This window comes from Macaca thibetana, chromosome 8 (genome assembly GCF_024542745.1).
Source record: "Macaca thibetana thibetana isolate TM-01 chromosome 8, ASM2454274v1, whole genome shotgun sequence".
In the NCBI taxonomy this organism is placed as follows: domain Eukaryota; kingdom Metazoa; phylum Chordata; class Mammalia; order Primates; family Cercopithecidae; genus Macaca; species Macaca thibetana.
In genome coordinates this window covers 115,451,942-115,465,617 of record NC_065585.1, presented here as the reverse complement: position 1 = coordinate 115,465,617, position 13,676 = coordinate 115,451,942, and the positions used below count along the sequence as shown (strand labels likewise).

General features: G+C 43.6%; 2 protein-coding genes across 5 annotated transcripts in view; both read right to left on the bottom strand.

Annotated features, from left to right (window-relative positions):
* The window catches only part of CCDC25 (coiled-coil domain containing 25), a 614,024-nt gene that overhangs the window by 343,094 nt on the left and 257,254 nt on the right, over positions 1-13,676 (bottom strand). The gene's annotated exons all lie outside the window — the stretch shown is intronic.
* The window catches only part of NUGGC (nuclear GTPase, germinal center associated), a 64,698-nt gene that overhangs the window by 50,228 nt on the left and 794 nt on the right, over positions 1-13,676 (bottom strand). Inside the window, exon 1 of one of the 4 annotated variants that reach the window (XM_050802477.1) lies at positions 8,578-8,883. The exons of 2 other annotated variants lie outside the window; for them this stretch is intronic. The gene's annotated coding sequence lies outside the window, so the exon portion shown is untranslated. Of the gene's footprint in view, positions 1-8,577; positions 8,884-13,676 lie in introns of those variants that run through there. One more of the 4 variants, XM_050802473.1, reaches the window with a different exon arrangement.

The window sequence follows — 13,676 nt, the reverse complement described above, 5'->3', positions numbered from 1 at the left end:
CACCCAACGTGCTTACTTGCCGTTATCTGATGTTTCTGTTTGGATCACTCAGCCGTGTATTTCCAAAGCAGAGTCACCAGCCCTTCTGAAATATGCAAAATCACCCCTGATCTGTCCTACTAGACCTACAGGCTGTTATTTAGGGAAACTATGTCTCATTTACACATTAACCCCAAATTAAAATCACCATCATCAGTTACTCTTAGTTTGGTTTGCAGATATTAACTGACTAAACGGCTTCTGTATTTGGCGGGTGCTGGGTGAATGGGGTGAGAGCCCCTATTAAGTGTGAGATTCTGAGTCTTAGGTAGACCTCTTTCCCTCTCCCTTCCTCCTCTCTGCAGCCCACTTTCACACCATCTCACACTCTTTACAGTTCTCCAAAGCAGGGTATCCTATTGAACTCTTGAGCATTTTAGCACATGTGGGATGCCCTTCCCTTCTTCTCCCAGGTGAATTCCTGCTCTTGCTTCAAAATCCTGTTTTAGTGTTTCCTCTATGAAACGGTGTCTGATACTCACTCATTCCCCTCCTGTGTCCCCGCTGCTCCATACACACCTGTGTTATAACACTGATTGTACTGTGCTTACATCTCTTCCTCCTGGTTGAACCACTCGAGGTCAGAGGACTGCATTTTTTTCAGTGCTGCATTTCTATCAAGAAGGGCAATGACTAAATGTTAGCTGAATGAATGGATAACATAATGGATGGGAAGCTTTTGATGAGATTCCACACCAAAGGATGTTTAAAAGCTAAATTTGTTGTTTTTGTCTGGTGGTTTGTTTGCTTGTGACAGAGTCTTGCTCTGTTGTCTAGGCTGGAGTGCAGTGGCATGATCTCAGTTTACTGCAACCTCCACCTCTTGGGTTCAAGCAATTTTCCTGCCTCAGCCTCCAGAGTAGCTGGGATTAGAGGCATTGCACCATCGTGCCTGGCTAATTTTTGTAATTTTAGTAGAGATGGGATTTCGCCATGTTGGCCAGGCTGGTCTTGAACTCCTGGACTCAAGTGATCCACCCGCCTCAGCCTCCCAAAGTGATGGGATTACAGGTGTGAGCCACCATGCCTGGCCCTGAATTCATTTTTGATATGTTAAAGTCCTTGCTTAAAGAATAAAGCAAAGAGTAGAAATCAATAGTCAAGTATGCAAATGAAGCAGCACTCACAGTGAGGACTGCTCCACGGGGATGAGGAATATTTGATGTGAGGAAGGGAAGACACAGGTAAAGGCAGATGATGGTGGTGGGGGGCTTCATGGTGGTCTTCAAATGCATTACCTTACAGCTGCAAATAAAAGAGACATCCTGCATATTTTCTAGGGTTCCCAGAGGGTAGGAATAGATCCACTAGGTGGAAGGCACAAGAAAGATTTTGGCTTAACATTCTCAAGTAATCAGAGTCGTCCAAAATAGAACGAGCTCCCTTAGGAATAAGTGAGTTTTCTGCCTCTAGAGGTGTCTAAACCTATATTGATATGACCACCTAATAATGACATTGGGATAGATAAATTTTAAACCTTCTTCAAATCCCAAGATTCTACGTTCTTACTTGAAATTTTCACCAGGAAAGCTGGTAGAAGTGTGCTAATGAGGTCACCAAATTTCACAAGAGGCACAAGCAATTTCTGGTTTGGAATACTGAGTCAGAAATGCTGACACACATCAAAACCTAGGTGCGTTACGAGAAAAAAAGACAGATGGGCTATAACATGGGTAAACATACCATAATGCATGTCAATAATTTTAGGAAGGGTGTGATGTCTCACATCTATAATCCCAGCACTTTGAGAGGCTGAGGAGGGAGGATCGACTGAGCCCTGGAGTTTGAGACCAGCCTGGGCAACCAAGTGAGACCGTGACACTACCAAAAAAAATTAGCCGGTTGGGGTGACACACACCTGTAGCACCTACTATTTGGGAGGCTGAGGTGGGAGGATCCCTTGAGCCCTGGAGGTCAAGGTTGCAGTGAGCTATGATTGCGCCACTGCACTCCAGCCTGTGTGACAGCAAGACCCTGTCTCAAAGGAAAAAAAAAAAAAGCTGGATACAGAACTAGGATTACCCCTAGGAAAAATATCTGTTGTTTTCTGAAGAGAGCAGCTCAAGGAGCAAATCATATGAAAGGTTAGGCATCATATTATCACAGTGAGCACTGGAAGCAAAACAAAATGTATGATCCAACCAGTGGATAAATCCATGGTCGACCTCCAGGACAGCTGGTGTGCTGGAATTCAAATTCTCGGAGGAAACTGTGGAGCCAGATAAAGTACAAAAGAACTGACAGGCCAAGTTGATAAGAGGCGTGGTCATACAGACACTAAGATTAGGGTCCTTCAGTTGAGAGAGCTGTGGATTAAAGGGCAAAAAATCAAAGGGCTTTGAGTTTAGAGCAGAAGCAGTTGTGGTCACTGAATTCTGGAATACGGGTGGTGGTTCTGGCTTCTTTTGGAATCACAGGAACTTTAGTTCATTTGACTTTATTTACTAAATCAACAGTACACAAAGTCCGGCAAGGGCCGTTAGCATGTAACTAGCTGGGGTTGGGTTGGGTTTAGCTGCATGCAACGAAGACAGAAAACCACACACCTTCCTCCGTAGCAGCATCTATGGTTTCCGTATACAAGTGATTTGTGAACTCTAACTGAAATTTGGAATAACTGGAAATTATGTGGATTTGGTTGTAGTGGACTGGGCTTCAAATTCCTTTGGCCAATGTTCAAAGACTAGCGTGAAGGGATCATTTGATGACCAAACAAAAACACTGGCAAGTGGAAAGGGATCATTTGCAAAAAGGCTAAGTGGACAGAAGAAAATAAACACCAAGTACTTAAAAAGGAAAAGCGATAAACAAATGGGGGTAGTTTGGTACAGACGTTCAGTATATAGTTGTTGGGTTGAACTAAATGATGAGGTGGGAAAAACATTAGGCTGGAAATCAGGTGTGGAAGTTTCCAGCTCCGGCTTTGCCGCCAATCAATAAAGCTGGAGAATTTCAGACAAGTCGTTTTATCACCCTGACCTCAGGTTTCCCACGTGTAAGGCAAAGACTGAACTAGTCCTTAAAGTGTGAGTGTTCTCTGATTTAGATGAGTGGTAAAAAGATGAAAATTCTCATTTTGAAAATGTCACTTGTCATTGAAACCAAGACCATACCAATAATTAGGGCTTCCATGTGGCCAAAGGCAGTACACCGAGAGCACTGTGATTGCAAGTGCATTGTACTAAGGAGAAAATGAGCCATGGGAGTATAATCCTTCTTCAAATCATCCTGCAGTCTGTTTCCCCGCAAAGGGAAGGAATGGTGGTGTTCACTGTGAAAATTTGGTTTCTGTGGAGAAGCAATTGATAACAGTCCAAATGTATTGCTCAGATAGGCAAAGTTCTGCCTGTGTGGTTTATTTTGCTTGTATTTCAGCTATGTGGTTAGCACTGAAGTTTTGCTTTTAGTGCTTATTTACATTCCTGTGCACTGAACCTAAGAATAGCATCTTTTAAATAAGATTGTGGACATTCAGCTAGATATAGGAAGGTCGCATAGAACTGGTTTCCTGATAAATAACTGTAACTTTTTACAATTACTCTTGCTTCTCTCCCTCTCCTTTTCTTCTGTTTGTGTTTGCTTATTGTCTTTTTCTTACAGGAAAATCACAGAGGCAACACAAATGCAGGTCATTCCTGTACTAGAACAGCTGCATATCATGGCATTGAATAAAGAATGCGGGCTGGGTGCAGTGGCTCACGCCGGTAATCCCAGCACTTTGGGAGGCTGAGGCAGGTGGATCATGAGGTCAGGAGTTTGAGACCAGCATGACCAGCATGGTGAAACCCCGTCTCTACTAAAAATACAAAAATTAGCCAGGTGTGATGGCACGTGCCTGTAATCCCAGCTACTCAGGAGGCTGATGCAGGAGAATTGCTTGAATCCGGGAAGCAGAGGTTGCTGTGAGCTGAGATCAAGCCACTGCCAGCCTGGGCAACAAAGTGAGACTCTGTATCAAAAAAAAAAAAAAAAAAAAAAAAAAAAAGAATGCGAGGGCCCCTTCTTCTACAGATCCAGACCCTGAGGACCAGGAAGGGGAAGAAACTTGTCCAAGGTCACATAGTAAGGTTATGGCAACGAGGACTGAAACTCAGGTTTCCTGACTCCAAGTTCAATGTTCTTTTCATCACATTCAGCAACCTCTAATAGGCACTATTTAAACAAGCCCCCTGGAGCTCAGGCATAGGGGAATGGAGGCAGTGGTGCCTACAAAGGAGGGTTCCCTCAAACGCATGGCAAAGGCATTTCATGGCAAAGGCATTTCATGTTGAGTGGGGAGAGAGAGTAGCAACTTGATAGAACTGTAAGCAGGAACTCAAGCTGAAGCCACTGCCTGCAAACTGCTTTTTTGTTTTTTGTTTGTTTTGTTCTTTGGGTTTTTTTTTGTTTTTTGTTTTGAGATGGAGTTTTTGCTCTATCGCCCAGGCTAGAGTATAGTGACACATGATCTCAGCTCACTGCAACCTCCACCTCCCAGGTTCAAGCGATTCTCCTGCCTCAGCCTCCTGAGTAGCTGGGATTACAGGCAACTGCCATCATGCCTGGCTAATTTTTGTATCTTTAGTAGAGACGAGGTTTCACCATGTTGGCCAGGTTGGTCTCGAACTCCTGACCTCAGGTGATCTGCCCACCTTGGCCTCCCAAAGTGCTGTGATTACAGGCGTGAGCCACCACATCCAGTCTTACTGCCTGCAAACTCAAAGACACCCTCAGAAGTAAAACAAGCCAGAGAGAGACAGACAGACAGAGAGAGAGAGAGAGAGAGAGAGAGACAATCAGAGGAGTACATTTTCACTGCATTTTTTCTGTGTTCAATGCAAAATTCAATGTGTTTATTACAAATGACAAATGTCCTTTTCTTTTCCCCTAGTTATTCTCCTTAGGCAGAATCTCATTTCACCCTACCTTGCCTCGCATCATTAACCCTTGCCAAAACTATTTACTTACTTAAATTTAAATACTTAAATTAGCACAGTTTCTCAAAGGGGCATTTTGGTCATTAACATTGGTTTACTCTCTACTTTTAATAAATATGGGAAGTGCTTGGTACATAGCAAGCACTAAATAAATTGTTGAATGAATGATGGTAGATATAATTTTTTGAGATCTGTCTATATCTAGATATAGATATATATCTTAGATGGTAAGATTAAGAATAGCAGGAATTATATTTATTATTTTATTTATTCATCCATTCATTCAACAAATATTTGTGAGTACCTATGGTGCACCAGGCATCGTTCTAGATACTGGGGATATAGCAGGGAACAATATGGGCACGGTATCTGCAAACAAAGTGCTTCCATATTCCAGATGTGAATGGTGGAGTGAAAATTACTAGGGATTTGGAGTCAGAATGCCTGGATTTTTGCTCCTGCTCCCAAACTTCAGTACAACACAGAGCAAATCAGCTGATGTCTCTGAGCCTCTATTTCTCCACATATAGGATAGAATTGGTTAAAAAAAAAATACCTTTATCAAGAGTTAATTGGCCGGGCGCGGTAGCTCATGCCTGTAATCCCAGCACCTTGGGAGGCCAAGGTGGGCAGCTCACTTGAGGTCAGGAGTTTGAGACCAGCCTGGCCAACATGATGAAACCCTGTCTCTACTAAAAATACAAAAATTAGGGCCGGGCACAGTGGCTCACGCCTGTAATTCCAGCACTTTGGGAGGCCAAGGCAGGCGGATCATGAGGTCAGGAGATTGAGACCATCCTGGCTAACACGGTGAAACCCCATCTCTACTAAAAATACAAAAAATTAGCCAGGCATGGTGTGGTGGTGGGCGCCTGTAGTCCCAGTTACTTGGGAGGCTGAGGTGGGAGAATGGCATGAACCCAGGAGGCGGAGCTTGCAGCGAGCCGAGATCACGCCACTGCACTCCAGCCTGGGCAACAGAGCCAGACTCCATCTCAAAAATAAATATATATATACATATATTTATAAATTAGCCGAGTATGGTGCTGCATGCCTGTAATCCCGTAATCCCAGTTACTTGGGAGGCTGAGGCTGGAGAGTTGCTTGAAGCCAGGAAACAGAGGTTGCAGTGAGTCAAGATAGCACCACTGCACTCTAGCCTAGGCAATAGAGCAAGACTCCATCTCAAAAATAAAAATAAAAAGAGTTTGTTGTGAGAATCAAATGTGATAATGAATGCAAAATTGCTCTACAGGCACTTATGCATCTGTAAAAATGTTATTTTTTAAATATTTTGTGAAAGTAGTTAAACTAGAAATCAGTACCAGTATCATCCAGGCCACATCTGTTAGTCTTTGGGGAACAAATGCCACCTTAGCTGAGATCCTGACTCTCATTCTTGTTGCCACTGATCAAGCACATTGAGGATGCTCTACCATCTTCCTTAAAGAATCTTTGATTAGCTGGGTGCAGTGGCTCACGCCTGTAATCCCAACAGTTTGGGAGGCCAAGTCAGGCAGATTGCAAAGTCAGGAGTTCGAGACCATCCTAGCTAACACGATGAAACGCCGTCTTTACTAAAAATACAAAAAATTAGCCAGGCGTTGTGGCACACACCTGTAGTCCCTGCTACTCTGGAGGCTAAGGCAGAGGAGTAGCTTGAACCCGGGAGGCAGAGGTTGCAATAAGCCGAGATCATGCCACTGCACTCCAGCCTGGGCGACCGAGTGAGACTCTGTCTCAAAAAAAAAAAAAAAGAATCTTCCGTCAAGTTTTTTCGTGCTCTCACAAGAAAGCAAGCTAAAGAATGAAAGAATGAAGAGGAGGAGACTATTAATGAAATGATAGAATGTTGATGAAATTTAGAATTTATTTCCTTTCTCTTTGAGTTTGAGTTTAGGTTTAAGTAACTTTGGTGTTGGCAAGATTTCCTAACCACCTTGTTGGCCACTGCACTGCTCTTCCAAATAGGGATGTCCCAGGGGAGCAATTTAAACACATTAGCTCAGAAGCAAAAGTGAAACAAGGGCCTCCAAATCTCTAAAGGAAAAGAGACATGTTTTCAGCATTAACACATCGGCTAATGTGTTCAGCATTAGAAGTGTGGCCACCAGAAGCAGTCATAGTAGAAGGGAGGCTTTGGGATGACATGTTTTTCTCCATCTTTCTTCCCTAGGTAAAGAGGTAAGCAAAATAAGCAGATATTTTCATAACGTATTTTAGCAGATTCTAGCGAAACGAATTTGAATCTTCTCATATTGCTCTCCCAAGCTTGTTAAAGCTAATGAGGCATAAGATGACACTTCCCTCCTTATCAGGAATTCATACACCTGCCAGTAATTTCTGCAATAGCTGTTTTCTTTTGGGAGGAATGATTAATGACTTGCCTAAGATCACACTGTTCAGTAAAATTCAAACTAAAACCTGATTCCCCCATTTCTAGCCCACTGGCCTTTTTACATAGCCTTAAAATTCACTTAAACAGCCTGGGCATGGTGGCTCATGCCTGTAATCCTAGCACTTTGGGAGGCTGAGATGAGAGGATCCCTTGGGACCAGAAGTTTGAGATCAGCCTTGGCAAAAAAGCGAGACCCTCATCTCTACAACATTTTTTTAAAAAAATTAGCTGGGCATGGTAGCATGCATCTGTAGTCCCAGCTATTCAGGAGGCTGAGGCAGAAGGATTACTTGAGCCAGAAGGTCAAGATTGCAGTGAGCCATGTTCACACCACTGCACTCCAGCCTGGGTAACAGAGCGAGGCCTTAAAAACAAACAAACAAAACCCCCAAAATTCACTTAAGCAAACAGAAAAGTAGAATTTATTTTCCCTCAAGAAATAACTTGCTTTAAGAAAATCAAATGAGAGAGAAGAGATAAATGTCCCATACAGAAGAATTCCAAATAATTTACATAGCTACTCCATCCTCAAGGAGGTAGAACAAAACTCCCTGCTCCTTAAGTACGTGCTGTGCATAGCAACTTCTTTCCAAAGAGAACAGGGCAGAGATTAGAGCAGGGAAAGGGTCACTTTATAGCAGAGAAACCAGACAAGCACTGCCTCCACCAGGTGGTCAAGGTCAACACCAACAGTCCTAAATCATGTTGACTATATTGTCCCTTGATATGATGTGATGAGAACAGCACTTAAACCCTGTGACTCCTTCCCCAAAACCCGTAACTCCAGTCTAATCATGAGAATAACCTCAGACAAATGTCAATAAGAGAAGCCTACAAAATACCCAACGAGTACTCCTCAAAACTGCCAAAAAGTCTGAGAAACAACATTACAGCTAAGAGAAGCCTAAGGGAACATAACTAAATGTAATGTGCTATCCTGAATAGGATTCTACAGTAGAAAGCAGACGTTAGATAAAAACCAAGAATCTGAATTAAGTACAGACTTTAATTTAACAATAACATATCAGTATGTGTTCATCAGTTGTAACAAATGTACCACACTAATATAAGATAATAGGGGAAGTTGGGTGGGAATTACATACGAATGCTCTAAACTATCTTCTCAATATTTCTGTAAACTCAAAACTCTTCTAAAAATTAAGGTCCATTTTTAAAAAATCAACCACAAGTTACAGTATAAATTACATAAAAGAAACAACTTACCAGATGTCACCGAAAACAAAAACAAAAACAAAGTTCTGCTTTGGTTATAGGAGTCCACAGAGGAGATGGTGGCAGCTTCTCCTTGGTTCAGGTATTTGGAACCAGCTGGGGTACGCAGCCCTTTGGGCCACAATCGCAAAGCCACGTTTACACAGCAGAAGTGAAACTGACTTGCCAACAGGGAGCTATTTACCACGGTCTCCTCCCACAGATACTGATTTATGCTGTCTTCTTTCACTGAAATCTACATTTGCCAGGGGCGGTGGCTCACTCCTGTAATCCCAGCACTTTGGGAGGCCAAGGCAGGCAGATCACTTGAGGTCAGGAGTACAAGAGCAGCCTGGCCAACATGGTGAAACCCCATCTCTACTAAAAATACAAACAAACAAACAAAAAATTAGCCAGGTGTGGTGGTGGGACCCTGTAATCCCAGCTACTCAGGAGACTGAGGCGAGAGAATCACTTGAGCCTGGGAGGTAGAGGTTGCAGTAAGCCGAGATTGCGCCACTGCACTCCAGCCTGGGTGACCGAGCAAGACTCCATCTCAAAAAAAAAAAAAAAAAATCTAAATGGTACATGAAATGGGGATCTTGCATCCTTCTCTGCCATGTTCCTACAAGTAGGCAGATCTGTCTTTTTTCCTTTCCAGATGCATCGCTGCGTCCCTCCACAGCATCCTTTCTCTGAGGGTGAACACTATTCAGATGACTGGCTCACTGGAGCAGATAGGAAAAATGCCCCAGTTCCGAGAGAGACAAAGCACTGGCTCCCAGACACCCAACTATAAGACATGACTGGGAGAGATGGAGGATATGAGATAATAAATATAAACTTATTCTTGACCCAAAGTCTTAAAATTCACCAAAAATAACATCTGCCAGAAATAAAACAACACTGGATTATTTGAGTGTAGAAATGAGTGATATACTGCTTTACATCTCTTTCTGGAACTTAAATTTTAAATCCGTATATTTTTATTTTATTTCTTTATTTACTTAGGGACAAGGTCTTGCTCTGTCACCCCCAGGCTGGAGTGCAGTGGCGCGATCATAGCTCACTGCAGCCTCAACCTCCCAGGCTCAAGCCATCCTCCCACTTCAACCTCCTGGGCAGCTGGGACCACAGCCATGTGCCAGCATGCCCGTCTAATTTTAAATTCATATTTTTAATAAACCCAGAAAACAAAAATTTTAAAGTACTGTCCAGGAGAGAAGAAACTAAAACCCACTCCAAATACAGAGAAAAAGCTGTTCCTTGAACCCTCAGCTTCAGGGTGTAACTTTTTTCTTTTTTTTGGTGAGACAAAGTCTCGCTCTGTCACCCAGGCTAGAGTGCAGTGGCATGATCTCAGCTTACTGCAACCTCTGCCTTCTGGGTTCAAGAGATTCTCCTGTCTCACCCTCCTGAGTAGCTGGGATTACAGAGGTGCGCCACCATGCCTGGCTAATTTTTTTTTTTTTTTTTTAATTTTAGTAGAGACAGGGTTTCACCATGTTGGCCAGACTGGTCTTGAACTCCTGACCTCATGTGATCCGCCCACCTTGGCCTCCCAAAGTGCTGGGATCACAGGCGTGAGCTACTGTGCTGGGCCAAGGGTGTATGGTACCTTTAAAAGCCAACTCAGTCATTACCAAGAAAACCCTCAGTACTCTAGCTATGTATTTAGTCCAAAGAGGGGATTCAGAATGTAAAGAGGTCAGAACAGGGAAAGAATTGAAGATAAATGTTTAGACTGTGGTCTTAAAAACTGCTTTGAACTTTTGGCAAGATGACGTCCCTCCTCCATAAGAAAACCACAGAAACAGCAAGCTAAAGTTCAGAGCAAAGAAAGTCAGCACAAACGCCACCCTGGGTGCTGAGTCTTATACTGATCTCTAGGCAAAATCACACCTTACACTTAACATTCATGTCACGCGTGCTCAGCTCTCCCTCTACTGGCTATTTCTTAGCTTCAACAGTTCACCACAAATGCTACTAAATTACTTAATTACTAAAATTAATTTTGAGCATGTTTAAAGCTTCCTGGGGCCAGGCACAGGGGCTCACGCCTGTAATCTCAACATTTTGGGAGGCCGAGGTGGACGGATCACCTGAGGTGAGGAGCTCAAGACCAGCCTAGCCAACGGGGTGAAACCCCATCTCTACTAAAAATACAAAAATTAACCAGGCATGGCGGCACACACCTGTAGTCCCAGCTACTCAGGAGGCTGAGGCAGGAGAGTTGCTTGAACCCAGGAAGCAGAGGTTGCAGTGAGCGAAGATCAGACCACTGCACTCCAGCCTGGGTGACAGAGCGAGACTCCATCTCAAAAAATAAAAATTAAAGCTTCCTGGGTTCCTTTGTTTGTTTGCTTGTTTGTTTGTTTTAGACAGGATCTCACTCTGTCACCCAGACTGAAGTGTAGTGGCGTGATCACGGCTCACTGCAACCTTGACCTCCTGGGCTCAAGTGATCCTCCCGCCTCAGCCTCCCAAGCAGCTGGGACTACAGGCATATGCCACCACACTTGGCTTAAAAAAACAAAACAAAACAAAAAACCTTTAGTAGAGATGAGGTCTCCTTATGTTATCCACGCTGGTCTCAAACTCCTGAGCTCAAGCGATCCTCCCATCTCAGCCTCCCAAAGTGTTGGGATTACAGGTGTAAGCCACCAGGCCCAGCCTCTGGGGTTCTTTATGGTAGTCCTTGGCACCTGCTATTGGACACCTGAATGCTAGGCCTGTTAGATGTTTCTCTATTCTCTCAGGCTGAATTTCCATTGAACTCACAGAAGCAATGAGAATGTCCACAGAGCCTCATCATCACACCCAACCACCTATCCAGTGCTCTGCCCTCCAGCCTGTTACTAGATGAACTATCCATGCACCCATTAAAGGCCAATCCCTTCTCTGTGCACCAAATTCCATTCCTCTCTCTAACTGAAGAACCACGTAGAGTACCTCCTCCTCTTCTCTAATTCACCAAACTTTCACTCTCCACTGGATTATTCCCATCTGTGAACAGACTTGATGTCATTTATTCCACCTTAATAAACACTCCCCTGAACCTCCATTTCCCTGCCAGGTATTAGTACATTTCTCTGCACTTCTTTATGACAAAACTCCTAGCCAGGCATGGTGTCAGCACTTTGGGAGGCTGAGGCGGGAGGATCACTTGAACCCAGGAGTTCAAGACCAGTCTGGGCAACATAAGGAGACCCCCATCTCTACAAAAAATAAAAATAAAAATTAGCCAGGCATGGTGGCATATGCCTGTAGTTCCAGTTACTTGCGGGGCTGAGATGGAAGGATCACTTGAGCCTAGGAGGTCGAGGCTGCAATAAGCTGTGATTGCACCACTGCACTCCAGCCTGGGTGACAGAGCAAGACCTTGTCTCCAAAAACAAACAAACAAACAAAACCCCACAACTCTTCAAAAGAGTTGTCTCTACTTACTGTCTCAAATTCTTTTCCTCTCAAGCTAATATAAACCTACTCCAGCCAATCCTTCACCCTTCCCATTCCATTAAAACTGTTCTTGTCAAAGTCCACAATGATCCTGGTCAATTTTCAACCTTTATCTTCCTTGAGCCATCAGAAGCATTTGACCTGGTTGATCATCCCCTCCTGTTTGACAAACTTCCTACACTTGGCTTTCAGATAACCACTGCCCTAGTTTCCATCCCATCTTCCTGGAAGTGCCCCTCAGTCTCCTTCGTTGGTTATTCCCCTGCTCCTCAACCTGTTAATAATAAAATACCCCAAGGCTTCATCGTTGGTCTCTTTCCTTTCCACAGCCACCTGTTTCATAGCTTTCCATTTTGCTCACACGCTGATGGCTCTCGACTGATATCCAGTGTCAACCTCTTTCATGTCTTCCTGTTCACTAGTCATCAGAAAATACAACAGGTTCAAACCAATCCCCGCCAGTCCCTTGAAACACCTCTCCACCTAATCTTCTCCATTTCAGCTAATTCTAACCACATTGTTCCAGTCCCTTGGTCCAAAAGCTTTGGTGTCACACTTGATGTTGCTGTCTGCCTTTCATATGCCACATCTGATCTGTCAGAAAGTCTTGTTGAAATCTTCAAATTATATTCAGAATCTGAACAGTTCTCACCACTTTCACTGCTGACTACCCCGATTTGAGTCACAATAATCTCTGGCCTCGTTCAGTGGTTCCTAAACGTTGATGCACGTTGGAATAACCCAGGATCTTTTAAACGAGCTAATGCCTGATTCCCACCCCTTGATATTCTGATTTAATAGGTGTGGGATGGGATCTGGGCACTGGGATTTTTCACTGTTCTCCAGGTGATTCCAATTGCAGCAAAGTTTGGGAATCATTGGCCTGGCTATGGTAACCACCACCCACCTGATCTCCCCACTTCTACACCAACCCCCTCCCGCAGTCTATTCTTAATGCAGCAAATAGACATGCTCTACATGCAATTCTAGTAGGGTATATGTTCCTGTCTTTATTAACGGGAGAGGTTCTTAATCTCCAGCCCATGGACAAGGGAGATTATAGATGGATTTCAGGAAAACATCCCAAGTCCTGCCTCCAAATTTTGCAAAATTTTGTGCCTGTTTTTCTGGAGAACGTAAACCAGTGGAGGTTTATTCTGCCAAGGTTGAGGACACACCCAGGAAAAAGAGACATAAGTTATGGTGGAATCTGTGGCCTGTGGTTTTTCCAAAGGGAGTTTTGAGGACTTCAATATATAAAGGGGAAAGAGCAGGCAGGAGGGGAAAGAGAAACAATAACGCATTCATTTCACACTCAGTAAATCTGCCTTTTACAGAAGACAAAGTAAACATAGAGGAAGGAGTCAAATATGCATTTTTCTTGGGGTGGGCTAAAGGGTGATTTCTAGTCTTGTCTTTGTCCCCTACCTGTTAATTTACACGTCAAGGTTGAATTCAACAGAACTGTTGTAAGGTGAAGTTCTTGCCGCTTACAAGGAATTTCCCTGTGAACAACTCCTCTGGGAGGATACCTGGGGAGATATGTGGGCTTCTGCCTGTGCAGCTGTTTAGGAACAGAAGAAAAGCAGTTTTTGCGTGACTCAGTTCCCAAACTTAACTTTTTGTTATCGTTGAGACAGGGTCTCACTCTA